Consider the following 18,472-nt stretch of genomic DNA (forward strand, 5'->3'; position numbering starts at 1 on the left):
AGCAGAGATGGAAGGAAGCAGAGTGGGAGGAAAGCAGTGAGCAGTGTCACATTACACTGTTGTTAAGTTTGAAGAGTGAGTGATTCACTTCCTTTGGTGTGATCAGTGATCCATGTGAAGAATTTGATTCCCTGTCACAGTTTGTTTCTTAGGTTCATTCTAGATGTGACCAAGTCACCTGGTGATTCTTAGGAGGCCAAACCAGCACAAAAACAAGTCACTCTGGACTGATAGGCAGGCTGCAGCACAGATACAGAGTGCTAATCCACAGGTTTACAGAAAGGGTTAGTTCCCTTTACCCATGAAAAAACTTTGGTTAAAACACAAGATTTTGTTTAATTGCACCTAAAATTTATTGGGCCAATAGCTCCCCAAACTCTGTGTTGAGAGTCCTGTGCTGTGTGACTCAACCGTTGCCTCATCGTTAAAGGCAGTCTACCACGCGTTTTGGCTCCCAAGTGGGCACTTTTGCACATGATTTTCAACAATTGGGTCACGAGACAGGGGATGACTGCCGCCCCTGTGGACACCACTGGTTCAGGGGGTCTCTTTGGTCAGTATGGTTAAATATTAGCCCACCATTATGCAGGTTTTACAGGCTGGATAACCTGTTGCAGACATACACCTTAAAAGAGCACACACTGCAGTCCTCAAAATTCAAATTGCTTTAAGAGATCACATATAACCCTTAAGGCAGCACGGTGGCTTATGCATACAATGATATTTTCCCTCTTGTCTTACTGTACAACTGCTTCAGGTCAAACAGACAACAATGACACCCTGAGGGCAATGAAAATAAACACAGCAGTGGAATCAGGAGTGGAGACACAGGAAGTGGAAACTGTCCTACAGCAAAATGTTGAACAACATTAGTCAGCTGTGACAGTGAGATGTGTCAAATCATGTATAAACATCTGAAAGTAAATACTGGTACAACTTAAGGTTTTTAACATACAGGAAACTGTGAACACTAACAGTGTTGATTAAAATTTGTGATTCTGAAAAATGTGGTTATAGTTTGACTGTTCTTTCATAGGTAATTATGCCAGTCTGCGTGTTTGCTGAATTCCCAGATTTAATTGCTTATGGTGATTCTTTTGTTGATTTTTTTAATAGCTGTAGTGTCCAGGGCTCTTAAATAGGCTACTGAAGTACAAGAATGAGAACTTTAGGATTTGCATAAGCGAAGTATAAGTGGCAATCTGCAAATCTGCTTACATACAGTAAAAAAAGTGCTTTCATTAAAATCTCCTTGCTGAGTACTTCTTCTTAAATCAGGGGGTGTGGAGTGAGGGGGGTTGAAAATATGTCAGTGAGATCTGAACTCCAAATGAAGTCAGAACGACTCTTCCTGTGCTGATAGTTGAAGTATAACCAACAGGAGAGCATTAACACGAGAACAGCATATATTTAGGTTTAACTTCCTGAATATTTCAGTTTCCTCTTTGTTTTTATTTTGACCTTTGGAGGAAAGCGTTCAGTGAGTTCAGGGCATTCACAATGAAGTGTGTCCAGATTGCAGGACAGCTTGTTCTGATCAGAATCAGGTTTAGGCTCACGTTTGACCTGACTGTGGTTGGAAAAAGGAGTCAGCTTTATCATATCTCTGTTTCTCTGAGGGGTTATTGACCTGGGAGTGACAAAAAATGTATTAGCAATTAGGTGAGGCTGTTGAATCACAAAAAAAATAAATAAATAAAAATAAAAAATAGCTGATCACTGAAATCACTAAAGAATTATCCAGACTTGTTGCACTGAGTGAGGAGTGAGCCAGTTTGAGTTGAGCTTTATCTAAATCCAAGGATGCAGTCTAATCTGCATCATCACATTGAAGCATTTTCTAAATATATATAACCATAGTTTACCTGACACAATCCTCATGGAGCTCGTATTCATCTCTTACTTGTGCTTTTAGCGACAAACTCATTAATGTGTTGTGTTGTCCTGTCATTAGAGAAAGCACCGTGATATCGTCTTTGTACCTGATCCAGCAACTATGAGATATTGGTGTCCCACTGTGAGTGTATACATGGGGTTATGACAGGCATGAGAGGCATGACGTGTGAACACACACACACACACACACACACACACACACACACACACACACACACACGCACACACGCACACACACACACACACACACACACACACACACACACACACACACACACACACACACACACACACACACACACACACACACACACACACACAAAAGCTGCTTTGCCAGCTTTACAGGTTTTACCCTGTCTCTGTCCTGCATGAATTCTGAGAGAGGCAGTGTATGCACAAACCTGTCTGAGACCTTTTTTATTCTCAAGACCTTTGCAGTCTTACGATTGATTTAACATTTATTTAAAGGACGTCAACTGAGGCATTACCAGAAAGATACTCCACATATATTACAATCCTTGGTTAAACAACTTTCTTAAACACTGAGTGTGACAAAAAGTGGTGCTTTAGGTGAGAGACTGCTCCACATTCATTCAACATAAGATGCTCTGTGCTCTCTTCCCTGCATGAATCACTTGTTGAGTTACACTGTATTTTTGTCAGTCCATCAGGAAATAGACCGGTCCTTATCAGGGAGCTTGCCACAGACCAACACAGTCTCTGCCCCTCCCCCACGCACAGGCTATCACAAACATTCCTAGAGCCTATCTCCACTGCCAAGGTCCCAGTGACTTAATCAGCTGCACCCGGCTCCTGGCCCCTTCAGTGAAACGGCTCCTTGTGAGCAGCAGGACTTTTGACATCTGTGTGCTGAAGGTGTCAACATTTGAAGAAATGAACACAGATGTTCTCACAGTCCCATTAAGACATCACTGCTTGATAAGTGGTTTGATCACTTAAGCATCCTGTCTGCCTAGTACCATCAGTATCATTCTTAACTACCCAGGAGGACCTGAGTTAAAAGACCAGAATAACCTTATATAATCCCAGTCCTTAACTATTATATATATCTTGGTCATATTCAGTCTGATAAGAGCGCTAATGTGTTTAATTTAAGCCTAGGTCTGGTACAGTACCACCACTTAATCCTTTAGTATGCAAATAATTGTTTAAGCAAGCCAAGAACTATTTGACTGAGCCAGTTTTGAGATTCTTCTTCTTTAAATGAGCCCGCAACACATAAACAAATTGAAACCAAATTCTAAAATTACAATAATCTTTGTCCCAGTCGCAAAAATTGACTGGGCCAAGTGCTAATTCTTCTGGCTCTATTTGGACCAGAGGCCTTTGGTATCTGGAGCAATTCAACCAGGAACTAAATGGTTGTTGTGGTCCATTATTGTCTTTGATTCCACTGAGACTTGTAAAGATTGTGTAAGTTAGTCCAGTGACAAATGGAGAAAAAAAAGTAATTGAATATCACCACCAGACCAGTAGATGACAGTAAGACAATTGATGAAGGTCATTTAGCAAAAATGACATTATCAGATGGCAAATACAGGCTTGCAGCATTACCTGCAAAACCGTAGTTAGCCTATTAGCATGGATATTCAGCTTGTGCTGGTTTATTACACTGCAGATGGATTTGTTGAATTAGCTTTCAAAGGGAGACAATAGCCTGAAATTTAAAGCATGAAGATGAAAGAGATGGATCTGTGTTTCGTTGCAGAATGACACACTTCATTGATGACTGTCAGAGGAATGCATCTTCTTAAAATAGCTTTAAATTAACTTTGAATACATATCTGATGAGAATAAAATGATATATATATATATATATATATATATATATATATATATTCAGTTTATAAATAATTAAACTTGGACACATTCCTGAGGGCTTCTTCTGTTTGAACAGCTGTCAAAAACTTGATATCCACTGACCCAATAAGCTGAAATTCTTCAGTTTATAGAGTCACTCTTTAAACCAGTCATTCCCAAAGTCTGGGTCCTTATCCAAAGGTGGGTCGCCAGAGATTTTTTTATGGGTCACCAAATTAGTTTTCAAAATGTTTACACAAAATTCATGCGTTCCTTAACTCCCCTCAAAATTTGTTGACTGATGATTGGCTCCACATACTGTCATAGCTGGTTCTGTTTTTATTGTGAAAGGTCATCGCCACAATTTTTACTGTAACTGGAAACATGTAACTGCTTTTTAAAAGTCTGCCATGAGCTGGCGCTACTCAAACAACCAAAGCCACACCACCTATTGTTTTACAGCACTCAGAGGAAAACGCTGTAACTGTGTCACCATCACACATATGAAAGAGCTGATCCATTGGTTACTTTGATCTTTAGTTTCCAAAAGGAAGATGTGAAGTCAGATTCAAAACCTCTTTGAGTTTGAGAGTCCAAAGTTACTGCTTGAACTTGGACAGGCACCAACTGCAGAAACGGGGCTGTTACAACTTGTTCCAGCTGTGCAGTGACATCACGCTGAAAAAGAGGCATGGACGGATGCTGTTACCTTCATTCTGGATGAGTATTGCATCTTAATGTCTTGTCCAAAGCTGTAATGCATTCGTCAAATATGTTAGGCCTTTTAGATGGTACAAAAGATGTAACATGATGAATGATTAACATGATTAAAGAACCCTTTCTATCTGTCAATTTACTCACAGATGATATATTTTGGATTAGGCCGCCGTGGCTTGTTTTCTCAAAATGTGGGTCACCTGAAAAAAGTTTGGGAAACACTGCTTTAAACTGTAACATCGAGTGGTGACAAGAACTTCACACTGTTAGGCTCAAAGACGACCATTGTTTAAGAGTTATTAAACCAAGTCAATCACAGCTGGGGGTCAGCTTAATGTGGATGGAGGGGACTTTGGACCTTTTGAAAGTATTTTCTCCTTGCCAGAGCTGATTCATGTAGATGATCCATTGCCCCAGAACTTGTATTGAAGACACAGTCTGCAGAGGTCCTATTCAAGGTCATGGTCCAACTCAGAGATGGAGTTTATACTGACCAGACTCCTTATCCAGCAAGGAATTTCAACTAAAATATTCACACACACACACACACACACACACACACACACACACACACACACACACACACACACACACACACACACACACACACACACACACACACACACACCGATCATACAGGAATGTACACTGAGCTCCCAGACTACAGATGACCTTGCATCTGGTTAATGAGCAGACTGTGGAAAATGCTCAGAGTTGAAGGGATGGTGCACAGGGACAGTGAAAAAACTCAGCACAGAGATGCACCTGCCCAGCCAAGGAAACGAACCTACAACAATACCTACCACTGCACCACAGTGCAGCCCTGGTTAGGTCAGAGTCTATAATGGGAGATACACAGTGAGCAGGAGGACAAACAAAACCATACATTTCTTCCTCTCTAATAACCCACAGCGTCATTTTTGGAGAACAGGCATCAGGCCATGAGCTCTGCCTTCAGTCAGTCTGTAAACTGTTATTCTAAGCTATCAGGCCATGAACTAAACTTCAGTCATAGCGTAAACTGTTACCATCATTTGCTGAGGCTTCTAAAGGTCCTTTCGGGACTTGATACACACCTTCCAGTAAACTGGATGCTTGTACGGACATGAGGAGGAGGTTCTAAAAACACTTCACAGGAAATCAGCACTCCTGTGTGGTTTCTGGGAGAAGAGCCACAAGATATTTCATAAAGACAGTGATCAATGAATGTTTCTCAGAAACGGTACCTTTTAGGTTCAGATCAGTAGTTGGTCATCACCTTTGAGTCACCAAGTTCTAAAAGTTCACAAGTTCAATTCAAAAAGTGAAACTCATATGTTACACAGGTTCAGTGCACACAGAGTGAAGTATTTTAGCATCTGTTTTATTTTATAGCTTTGAAAATGGCTAACACTTTGAAAAGCCAAATTCAGTTACTTGTATAATTATATTATACATATTATATATTACTTAGACCAACAGAAAAGTATTTTTTGATACAGAAATGTTACCATCATTACGTGCAAAACCGCAGTTAGCCTGTTAGCATGAAGGATATTTCGCTCGTGCTGGTTTTGATCATGCTTTATGTCACTGCAGATGGGTTTGTTTATTTAGTTTTAAAGGGAGACAACTGACAACTGTGACTGAAGAGTATGTCAAATCATATCGCCTACATACTTGGATTGGGTTCCTTTTATGTGAACGATTGCCAAGGACTAGATCAGTGTTATGGAAGCTCAGGTTAATTTGATAGCAACCCTCATCTCATATGTGTTACTGTGTCTGGCGTCTCTCATCTCTGACAATAACTCATAGATTGGCTCAGAAAATTCAGCACCAATGAGTTTGTTGGCCAGTCAAGCACAGAAATATCACAGTCATTGAAACAGCTTCTGGTACTTTTGGCATTGTGGAAAGGAGCTAAGTCCTGCTGAAATGAAATCAGCATCTCCACAAAGTTTTTCAGCAGAAGGAAGTATGAAGAGGCAAAAAATGTCCTGGTTAATGTCTGTGTTGACTCTGGAGTTCAGAAAACACAGTGGACCAACAGCAGCACCCAAAACTGTCACTGACTGTAGACACTTCATGCTGGACTTCAAGACAAGACCTCTGTGCTGTAATAATTTATTAAGATGTGCCTGTATGTAGTTGTGTGTTGGCATGAAAAAATATTATGCACAGACATAAAAGGTTCGACTGAAACAGACAGTGACTCCAACTATGTGTAAGTGTGTGTGTGTAGATGTATGTGACTGCTCTGAGATCAGTTTATAATATAAAACCAGAAGCTCTGCTTTATTCCTTTCTTTACTGACCTTATTCTGTGATTTTATAGTTTCATTCACTGTAGAACATGTTGTGTCTGTGATAACTGAACTCTGTCTGTGGTTCTGATCTTGTTGATAATTTCTGATTCACTGACTTACCAACATGACTTGAAGTTCCACTAACCTTTCTTCATCTCAGGTTGTTTGACAAGAACAAACACTGAGCTCCTTTGTCTGTGTTACTGCTCAGTAGATTGTTTCTTGTCAAGGCCATTGGTGTTGGCAGTTAAAGAGACAGTCTGTCAATTATTAACTGTAAGGTCAATGTTTAGAGGAGCTAGTATCTGCTGATACTGAGAACAGAAACCTGTAGATTTAAAACTACAGGACTAAGTCTGATTCACAGCTTTGCTTTGGTTCTGAAAAGTTTTTGTTTCTTTTAGATCACAAAAAGAAAGCACTCAGCGAACACTTAAAGGCTGTATCAGACCGTGACATTTTTACATTAAAGAGGGGGTATTCAGCTTTCCTATGTTTTTAACATGAATAAAAAGTAATGATGCTGGATCTTCATACTACATGTGTGCGGATTTCCAAACCTCTACATATTCATATGTTTTAAAATCCCTGAATCTGTAACCTGATCAAAACTCTGTTCTAACAAATGGAAATAGCACAAGATTGTCAAAAGACTTGCTGAAATCATGAGGTCATCACATAAGGATCGTCAAACTGGTTCATGACAAGTTGGAGGGGTGGGCCTCAAACACTGAGGTCCCGACAGTCCTCCTCAGAAGGCTGGCCAATCAGTAGGTAGGGGTTTGTGGAGTGGGGAGCCTTAAAGAGACAGCAGCTAAAAACAAATATTTCTGAGAGGGAAAATAGGGATTTTCATAAAGCTATAAGTCATGTAACGCTACCTCTGCCACCCCCATGTAAATTCTGGAGGTACCAGAGGGACAGCATTAAGACTATAAAGAAGCAAAGTACCCCCTTTAGTGTAGCTTAAAGTTGTGAGAAAATAGAATTTTGTTGGGGGATTTGCATAAAAAAAATATTGTGAAGTCATAATGTTTTGGGACTTGAGTTGTAATAATTTTTTACTTCTGGTTGACCTAAACAAAGGGATATCCAAGCAGCCAGGTGTGTTGATCAAAATAAAAAAGGGGACATATGGAGCTTCTTGTTGAGCTATATTTCCATTTAGATTTCATAATAGCAAAATCTTTTGTCCCCAAAGCACCACATTGTTTTCAATATCAGGACTCTTAAAAGGAAAAGCCTGTACAAACTTAAAATCACTTTACATAATGCCTTTGTTCTTGTTTTATTGTCCTTTCCATGTTTTCCAATTACTCTGTTAAAGAAGTTTTGTCCTCATTGTCCTTAGTATTTAAAAAAAATCTTTCAAGTACTGACTAAAAGCATCTTTATAAACTTTTGAAACATTTCATGGATTATATGAGCCATGATACAGAAGTGCTAAAAACTGCAGTTCCTGGAGCATCCCATGGCGGCTGACTAAATAAGCCAAGCAGACCCTATCAGAGCCGATATTAATATTTCCATCTTCAAACATGCTTAAAGCCTGTAACATTTTATTTCAAGATACTCATGTCTTTTTTTTCTGTCAAACTGTGCCAGAGAGATGTTAGTTCTTGCAGAAGTAGTTATCATTGTCATTGTTGAGACAATTTTCACGTTTTATCAGTCCATGTGTGACATTTTAACAAAAACAAACAGTCAAACTTCCAGTCAGCCAAGCTCATGACCGTTACTCATCAACTCTTGGGTGTAATCACTCATTATCCATCCAAAAGACACCGGCGAGAGAAAGACCTTTAAATTCATTCCTTAATTCATTCTCCCTTTATTTAAGCTCTAATGCAGATGCGGGGGGGGGGGGGGGGGGGGGGGGGGGGGGGCTAAGTTGTTTTTCAGGAACAAACAGTTTTTATGGAGCACAAAAAAGGATTACTATGACTGCACCTCAGAGAGGGGTTCCTCTTTTCTCATTTTAGTGAGAATTTCTTAACATTTAATAATAGACTGGAATCAACAGTGATAACTCTTTATTTTTTATTGTTATGTTCTTGTGTCATGTTTGTGTTTACCTCTTGTGCTAGAGATAACAACTGCCGGAGTCAAATTCCTTGTATGTGTTGCATACTTGGCAATAAAAAACGATTCTGATTCTGATTCTGATAACCCACTAAAGCAAACAAAATTACAGTAGGTCTGATGATTTCAGTTCAGTTATTTTTTATACCTGAAAATAATGACAGGGGGTAGGTGTCAGACATACTAAAAAAAAAAACAACAAATATAAATAGTGATTTATTTATCTTTTAGAATACAGCAGGAAACACTACCATCGTATACCTGGCAAGATCAGCAAAGGGATACGATAAACTGCTTTGTCCACAGGGGGTGCCAAATCAACACAAACCCGAAGTCTCTCAAAGGAGCTTTAAATTATAGACTTAGCCAGTGCACTATATTTGACATAGTCTGGAAAATATTCAAATCAACCAAAAAAAAAAAAAAAACAAGACCAGAGCAGGATGAGGGGGTGTTATTTCATCACATAACGCCAAAAGTATTGGGACACCTCCTCTCCAAATCATTGAATCCAGGTGTTCCAATCACTGGCCACAGGTGTATAAATCAAGCACCTGGGCTGCAGACTGCTTTTACGAATATTTATGGAAGAATGGGTTGTTCTCAGGAGCTAACAGACTTTAATCATGGTACCATGATACAATGGTATCACATGGTACCTGTGCAATACGTCTATTCATGAATTTCTTCTCTATTAAATATTCTGTGCTCAACTGTCTGTGGTATTATAACATAATGGAAACCATTGAGAACAAGAGCAACTCAGCCACAAAGGTGGTCAGCAGGGGCAACAGGACTTGCCTGGCTGCATTGTGTCAAGTATACTGTTGGGGTGGAGGGGGGTTATGGTGTGGAGTTGTTTTTCAGGTGTTGAACTTGTTTGGCACTTTGTTCCAGTGAAAGAAGCTCTAAATGCTTTAACACACCAAGACATTTTGGACAATTTTATGATCCCAACATTGTGGGAACAGTCTGTGGGTGCCCCCCTTCCTTTTCCCAAGTGGCTGCATCAGTGCACACAGCAAGGTCCGTAAAGACATGGATGATCAAGTTTGGTGTGGGGAAACCAGACTGGCCTACTAAGAGTCCAGACTTTGTCCTGAACACCTTTTGGATAAAATAAGCCTCATTTCCACCAAGCAGTTCCGCTATGTTCATTTTGTCTCAGTACAGCACGCATTTTGTGGCATTTCCATCGACTAATCCCAGGACAGGTCCCTAAATTACCAACCTTTGCTGTCCCACTTTTGAGGACCGTTCTGTTATGGTGCCATACATACAAATCCAACCCCAGAAGGTGGAGCCAGAAACACTGCAGTCCGTTGGTTGGTAGAAAGAATCATCACTTACCGTGCATATTTCCGCTCTGTAACAAAGAGCCACATGCCAATTACATAGAAGACGAATTGCTGGATGTCTTCCATCATTGCTCTTTATGTACTATCACATTTTTCTTTGTTGGGTTTATTAGTGGGGTACACTGTGTCGCACTGCTATGGTGTCACACTATTACATAGTTGGCGCAGCCATCAGCACGCAGCTTACACCCCGCTATCCTAGAGGGGACACATTTGGCTGTGGAAATGCAAACAGGGTCAGGCTTTGGCAAGCCAAACCATACCATACTATACTGATCCAATTTGGACCGCTTGGTGGAAACAGGAATTTACAGGGCATTTTTCTTCACAGATCTTAAATCAGCCTCAATAAATCAGAAGTTGCTGGCAGATCAGCTCAGTCATCAGTTCCTGCTCAGTGAAAATGGATGCAAGAGGATGACAGGAAAGTGTCCATAGGGAGGAGGGCATAGGAACTGTCGCTGTGTCTGCTTATTGTTGTTTATCTACAGCTGAGTACAGCATAAAAGCACTCCCATCATGCAGCAGCACTGGACTTCCTGTTAAAAGCCCATCATCAGGCCGCTCAAGCTTTTAGTTCCCATCAAGTCTTTATGGCGGTGAAGCCTCTCACTCTCTGATTAGAGCTTCTTCATGCACACACTTACAGAAAAACAGTCACATGATCCCCACGCTGGCATTAGCACAAATAAGTACAACTTTCGATATACAAAGAGTTTAGATTTGACTAATTTGAGAAGGAGTACGTCGTGTGTGTGTGTGTGTGTGTGTGTGTGTGTGTGTGTGTGTGTGTGTGTGTGTGTGTGTGTGTGTGTGTGTGTGTGTGTGTGTGTGTGTGTGTGTGTGTGTGTTGTGAAGGACAGGTCCAGTCATGATTGTTTTCCTGGAATGTGTGTCAGGCTGTGGTTTCACCTGAAGAGCTGTGTTAATGCAACGTGGGGGAGATGACAAAGAGGAGGAGGAGGGATTAAAGATCCTCTTTCTCCTCTTTGTGACTAATCGTTTTGGCACATTCTTGTTTACTCGCTGGCCGCTGAGCTGAGGCAGATAAAATCATCCATCTGCATAAATGGAAGACAAAAGGAAATGGAGGAGTTATTTTGGTTGTGATAGTTTTTAATGTTAAGCCAAACAGACTTCAGTGCAGAAACTTCATGTTTATCACAGCTAACATGCAGATCCTCAGATACACTGAGTGACATTTGGACTAATTTGTCATCAGTCCATATCAGGCCAAACCGGAATACATTTTGAAATGTCTCCACTGTTTTTCATCACAAATATCATCGTCATTTTTTCTTGCACAACTATCCTCCTTTGTTACCCACACACTGTGTCACTGTCAGATTTTACTGTAAGACACCAGCTGTGCACAAGAAGTCATGACTGCACAGCAAAAACTGAAATCTACTCCTTCAATTTCAACTTTACTTATACAGCACTTTATAATACTACCTGCCAATATCACTGCTCATACTGCCGTCACATCTTCGAGAAACTGTTTTCTTTTTCATTTAATCTTCATCTGGTCACTGCTTTAAAATACACTTCATGTTTGCTACACAAAATGAACATTTGATGCTTCTTGAACAAATGACGTCAGCATCCAGGTTACTATAAACGACCGGATATGTTTTATTTACCCCATTCTGAAAGCGCCTGATGAGTGTTAAGATGTAGTGGTCATTGAGAAGCATGGATGTGAGCAGTTAAAAGAGGTGTACTGTGGGACAAGATGGTGGTGAACCACCCATGAGCCGGCTGTCATGATGTGGTAAAAGTGGGATACTCATGACTGACATACTTTGATAGACTCCTTTATGCAACTTCCTGTTTACTACTGTATGGGAGTGTGTGTGTGTGTGTGTGTGTGTGTGTGTGTGTGTGTGTGTGTGTGTGTGTGTGTGTGTGTGTGTGTGTGTGTGTGTGTGTGTGTGTGTGTGTGTGTGTGTGTGTGTGTCATGCCCCTGAGGCTTTGTCAGTCATGCTGTGATGAGTCTGTCAGTCATACTGGGAGTGGGAGCTCAGACTGAAACTCTGTCTAAAGAGTGACCCCGCCTCTTCTCCTGCGGGGTGGAGAATTCTCCAATTTCATCATTGACTGTGTGACAGCATGCTATTTTTAAACCCATAGAGGGATGTGAATCCAAACAAAACAAAAATTAATCTGGATAGGTCATAACTCAAAATCCCCCTAAAGTCCCGAGTACTTCTTTTTAAATCGGGTGTGTGGAGTGAGGGGCGTTGAAAAGATGTCAGTAAGATCTGAGCTCCAAATGAAGTCAGAACGTCTCTTCCTGTGGTGATAGTTGAAGTTTAACCAACAGGAGAGCTTTAATGTGAGAACAACAAATACACTCAAAAAAAAAAAATCACTGAATGAACATGATTTAATCACATTACCTATATTCCATTAAAACAAATCAAGTTAAGTCCATTAATGTTGAGTGTGTTGTTTTGAACTGATTAAATTACTTTCATTTAGCAAGACCTAAGTTTGTCAAATCAACTAGCAGTAAATATATTGTGGGAAAAAGTAACTTAAGTGGACAAAGAAATAACTTGTTGAGTGGAGTACGTGGCATGATAAAATCATGTTCATCCAACGAACAAGGGCATTTTTAACCACTAAACATGAAATAATCTAGTTAAAGCTACATGTTTTACTTATGATATGTTATGTTGAACAAACACCCATGTTGATTTTTTAGAGTGTATTTGAATTCCTGAATAGAGTGTATTTGAATTCCTGAATACTTTGAACTCACAGCCTGCTGTGAGTTCAAAGAGTTTACCATGAAGTGTGTCCAGATTGCAGGACGACTTGTTCTGATCAGAATCAGGTTTAGGCTCATGTTTGAGCTTTCTTCACCTGTTATAATGTTAATGATTGGTGAATCTTCTGCTGTCTTTTTCTGTTCTGCCCAAGCGGCAACCTCCGATCTAAGAATATGAGACAATGCTGAAGTGCTAAAATCAGTTGCTTCTCAAGTGTCTGCTTGAGGCTTGCTCTGGAAGCACAGGAAGGCACATACACACCAAGCCAAAAAAAGCTGTTTTCAAAGCAGAAATTAACCTATTTACAGCCTGGTTCAAAAAAACGTCTCCTGTCTGAGTCACTCATTTTACTATCGGTCAACTGTACAGGGGGGGTGATTTCATGAGATCACAACCTCGCCCATTCAGAGGCACAGCTCAAGGTCACGTGACCGACAGGTGCCCTATGGCTGTACTCAAAGCCCTTGCCACCACCAATATGGCTGCTATAGCCGATGTGCTTCATATTCCGTTTCAAAAACAGACGGATGACGTTGGGGAGCCTACGTCCATGTTTTATACATTCTATGGTTCTACCCCTATGCTGCTGTTAGTATGTAAAGAAACATGTCATATATGCCAGTTTTTATCTGTCTCTATTTAGTTGTATGTAAAAACTTTTGGTCAGACAAATCCTGAATTGCAACTCTCAATTTCTCTCATTCAGTCTAAAAAAAGAACCAAAACTGACTATCACAGCACTGACATGTTTTCACTTTCTGTATCTTAGACTTTATTTCTACCCATATCTCAGAGGAACAAGAGAAAGGGGGTCATGGGTCACATGAATCATGAGTTGAGAACTGGAAATGATGCCTCAGCCGTAGTGACGTCCTCATCAGATGAAGACTGCCTAGTCTGTCTTACACAGCCAAATATGAGCATCAATTTCTCCTCTTCCCACAGAGGCTGTAAACCCCAGAGAGCTGGGTTGTTTCCTGTCATGTGCTGCATAGGCACAACTATGTGTTCCTCTTTTTATGCTGCTTATGAATGAAACTACATGGATGGATTATAACATATCTGAAAGCTGCTCTGGGGGCAGAGAGAGCTGGAAAAGGAGTGGCGGGACAGGTGTCTGTGTGAGGTCAAGATGGATGGATACCTGAAGAAAATGTTCAGACTAAATTATTGTTTGGTAACTTAAAAGAAGTCATGAACTGATCCTGGAGGACGTATCTCTTCTTTACCTGTAATTTATAATGTCAGTGTAACAGTCAGTCATCAGTTGTCAGTTGTGTAGCTTAGTTTGTCCTGGTGGGTTAAAATTCACAGACATGACAAATCTACTGAAAGCAATTAGAGGGTCATGTTGGTTTGTCAAACGAAAGGCAGCAGGCCCCCTCATGCTGAAGCTGTGTCCTCCAAACAGCCGTTAAGACTGTCCTGAGTGTTATTCTCTGAATCTTTTCAACACAATGTCTCATCATATCTTATTAAAGTTTGTGTAGTTTCACTTGTTGTTAGCAGTACCTGCTGACTTAGTGTTTTGGTTTTATTTCTTGAAGTCACCAGGTTTAAGTGTCTTTGCTGTCACCATAAAGTTATGTTTAAGTCTCACATAGTGTTGAAGTATTGGAGACCAGGACTCTGACTCTTCACTTGGACTTAAGCGTTAGCTGCATGAGGACTAGCGTAGAGAGGAGGACTTTTACAAAACTTTGGGGCCATTTACGCGCCAACCACTGCTGACTGTCTTTTAACAAAATTTCTTCACTGCGTTTTAATGTTTTCGGATGACACGTTGTTGTGTAAATGGGACCTTTTACAGACTGATTTCTTTTTTTGTAAAATTTTTCATCTTTATTTTATATTATTTACTTATCTCTAAGCGAGGGCTGACATGTTTGTTCACACCCTGTCTCCTTTGCCTGCCTTCTAGCATCTAGCACCACCGCAGTCACTTCCAGGATAAAGAGATGCTACATACAGAGCATGTTGCTTTTAAAGATTTTACAGTTAATACAAAAAAGAGCAGAGCCATATTATGAATAAAAGAACCAAAGAGGGTGTAACAAGAGTTCTCACAGGATGAACCCAAAAAAGTAAGATGCTAAAGTTTCTGAGACTGTTGACAATATTGCTGTGTTAGCATGCTAACGCTGGTAACAGTCATTGACTGTATAGTTAATGGAAGTGGTCTCTTTGACGTCACCTGTCTGTTTCTGAAACTGTTGCTGTGTCTTCGATTGTGTACTGTCGTCAGTACACTTACATGAAGTGCATTGTGTACTCTCTGCACTTACTGGTACAGTGCATGAAATCTTCCAGGACTGCATTTTCCAAAATCAAACACTGCTGCTTCCCACTTACTGGAAACTGTAGTCATATTTCCACCAAGCAGTCGGGTTCTGTTCAGTACAGTTTGGCATGGTTTGTTACAGTTAAGCCTGATCCTGTTTCCTTTCCCACAGCAAACTGTGTCCTTTTCTGGTGGGCGGCGTGTAAGCCAGATACCAAAAGCCGCATCTGTAAAGTTATAGTGTAACGCCGTTGCAGCACGACACAGTTTACCCTGCTAATAAAACCAACAAAGAAGACACAGTAAACAAAGAGCAACGATGGAAGACAGAGCAATCTGTCCTCTCTGTGATTGGCATGTGGCTCTCTGATACAAAGTGCAATCAAGCTTTGTTTCAGAGAAGGCTGTGTGTCGCCAGGAGAAATACAGCTGCCTGTAAGCGATGATTCCTTCGACCAATCCACGGTCTACAGTGTTGTAGCTCTACCTACCGAAATGGGACGGCTCGTCTTGGTTATTTGGGGATCTGTCCCGGGACCAGTCAGTGGAAACGCCGTAAAATGAGTGCCGTGCCGAGACGAACCGAACTGAACCACTTGGTGGAAACGGGGCTTAAGATAAGCATTTAACAACTGTTCACAGCTGTTTTTCTGCTTTCCATTGATTACATCCATCAGCCATCACTTGATCTGTTCCCACCCCTTCCCCTGCGTAGCCAATATGGCGATCATTGAGGGTGAAAAACGTCCATCATTCCACACTCAATTTTTTGACTGTTTTGCGTGCACCTGCTGGGAAATCAAAGTGCACCTTCCATACTGTCAGTGTGAAACACTAAGGACTCAAATTAATAAGTGTAAGTACAGAAGTACGTGATTTGGAACACAGCTACAGTTTGCAAATCACCAACAGGGGCCATATTGGAAGTGAGGCAGGTTTTCAGCTTTCACACCAACAGCTATGGGGCACCCAGCTGTCAATCAGCCGAGCTGAGCCTCTGCTTGGTTGGACTCTTCATCTCAATATCTTCTAAACAATGGGTTTAGAAAAATAATCTAACTACAGCTGCTTCCCTTTCATGGTGCCATTAGTTAACTGGCCAATTTTGAGAGTCCTGTATGTGACTCGGTCCAGTTTAAGTAATGACCAGAAGCACACAGGCTGCAAGTATTATTGAGTTTTTTGAACACCTGCAGTGATTTACACATGGCTCACAGTGCTGTAACTTCAAAGATTAATTAAATCTGCGGAACCTAACTGTAGCTGAGATTCAACCTTTTAAGTTTACTGAAAAATAAACCCAGAATCAAACAATTCACAAGGAGAGTGAATGATCCACAGGATAGCTAGACATTTGCTTTCTCTGTGTTTTTATTCAACAAAAAGGTTTCTTATTAAAAGGCATGGTGGTGTCTTAATGCTTGAATGTCCCCTGGTAAATAAACATTCATCTTTTCCTAGGGTCCACTCCTCCATCCCTAATTAGTAGTGAAATATATCAATAATACCACCCTAAATACTTGATAACAATGCACACAAAACTATGAAAAAAGCTCCAAGACTAACCTAACTAAAGGTTAATAAAAAATGTGTTGCTTAAAATTCAAATGGTCTAAACTTTGGTGACTGCAACAATGGTCAGGCATAACCACTGATTTATTTTTCCCAAAAGTCTGATGATAGTGGAAAATATGCAAACCCACCAGCCAAATACATCCTGAAAAAAGATTTTTCAGGCTGTAAGTGAGGAATCACCCTTCTCTGTATTAAAATAAACTGATTTGAAAAACAAAACAAAACACAAAAACAGTGGAATTCCTCTGCAGGCTTCATCCCCTTTTTTATTCACCCTGAAAATCAGCCCGAGGACAGGGCCTGTCTACAGTTAATCTCTGAGAAAGCTCTGACCACACCCATAGCCACCTTAGCCCCTTTTCATCTTCCCATGTGTTTAACTAGCAGTCTATTGTTAGGGCTCTGTGAGTGCGGGTGTGGCCCCTCTTCAGAATTATAGTCGTTGACATTAGTAAACACAGAGAGCAAATCCACCTTAAAAACAGAGAGAGCAGTGGCAGGAGAGGTGCATCCTACGTCTAATGTAGTCACCTGTAATGATTTAATCCTAAGGTCAGAAGTTCACATGTTATCGGTGACCACCTTTTATGGTAAACGCTTTCTGTTTCTCCTGCTCAGACACACCTCTGCGTCGTCACCTCGGCGTCGTCTATTCCAATGTAAATGGAAGTCAATGCTCCACCACCCCCCTCAACACACACATACGCACACACACACACACACACACACACGCAGAGGAAGATGTCTTATCATGTTCATCCATAAAACAGCGTCACACCAGGCAGAAGCAGCAGAGACAGACAGACTGCAGCTGAGCACACACCCAGAGGCCTGCTTCTCATGAACCCGCGGTTGGTTACTCACTACATGTGAAGAAATCAGTGACGTCATGAACTTCACAGGTTCACGTTTCCATCCTAATTTTACACAACCTTTCAGTCTATTCTCACAAACTGCCTGAGACTATGTACATATGGAGTCAAGATAGTGACATCAATCCATTCTGTTATATGATTAAAATCAAACTGAAAACAAAAGTCAAGAGTGTGTCAGTGTTTGGTCATACTGAATGAAGTTAAACTGTTCATGTTTGTGCTAAAGCATCCCTGAATTCTCTCCCAGCTCCCCTAAAAACAATCATGATTTTGATTAAATTGTTGTTATACAAAAATAATTCAAGTTAAAGCACTTTTGTTACTTTATCCATAGTATGGATATTATTCCATTTCTATTTCTATTTGATTTCCAATAGAGTTGGAAAACAAACTCTGAAGTTGGTTTCATCCAAAAGTCATGATGCGCATGGACACAGATATGTGGGCAATAAGGAGCAGCCAGCTTTAAAGCAGTTCAGCAGGACTTCAATGTTTCTTGTATTCTTGCTTATACAGATTAATTTTTGAAAGGTTAACATATTCCTGCAGCAGCAGCTGGAGATATTAGTATTTCCTTATTCAGATGGTTCTGGGTCTTCTCGGGCGACAACAATTTTATAACTAAAATATCACATATGGTAAGCTTAATTCTTAATTCTACAGGGCCTGTCCCCTCATGATTACCTTAAAGGTTTAAAAATGGGGGTTATTGTCGGTGAGAAAACAGGGTACGAGTTGTTTTTTTTTCTGTTTTGATTTGCAAAAAAAAAGATACTTTAAATAAGAAATGATTCCACAAAT

This window comes from Halichoeres trimaculatus, unplaced genomic scaffold (genome assembly GCF_033239565.1).
Source record: "Halichoeres trimaculatus isolate MK-OKI-2021-1 unplaced genomic scaffold, fHalTri1.1 fHalTri1_scaffold_8, whole genome shotgun sequence".
Classification (NCBI taxonomy): domain Eukaryota; kingdom Metazoa; phylum Chordata; class Actinopteri; order Labriformes; family Labridae; genus Halichoeres; species Halichoeres trimaculatus.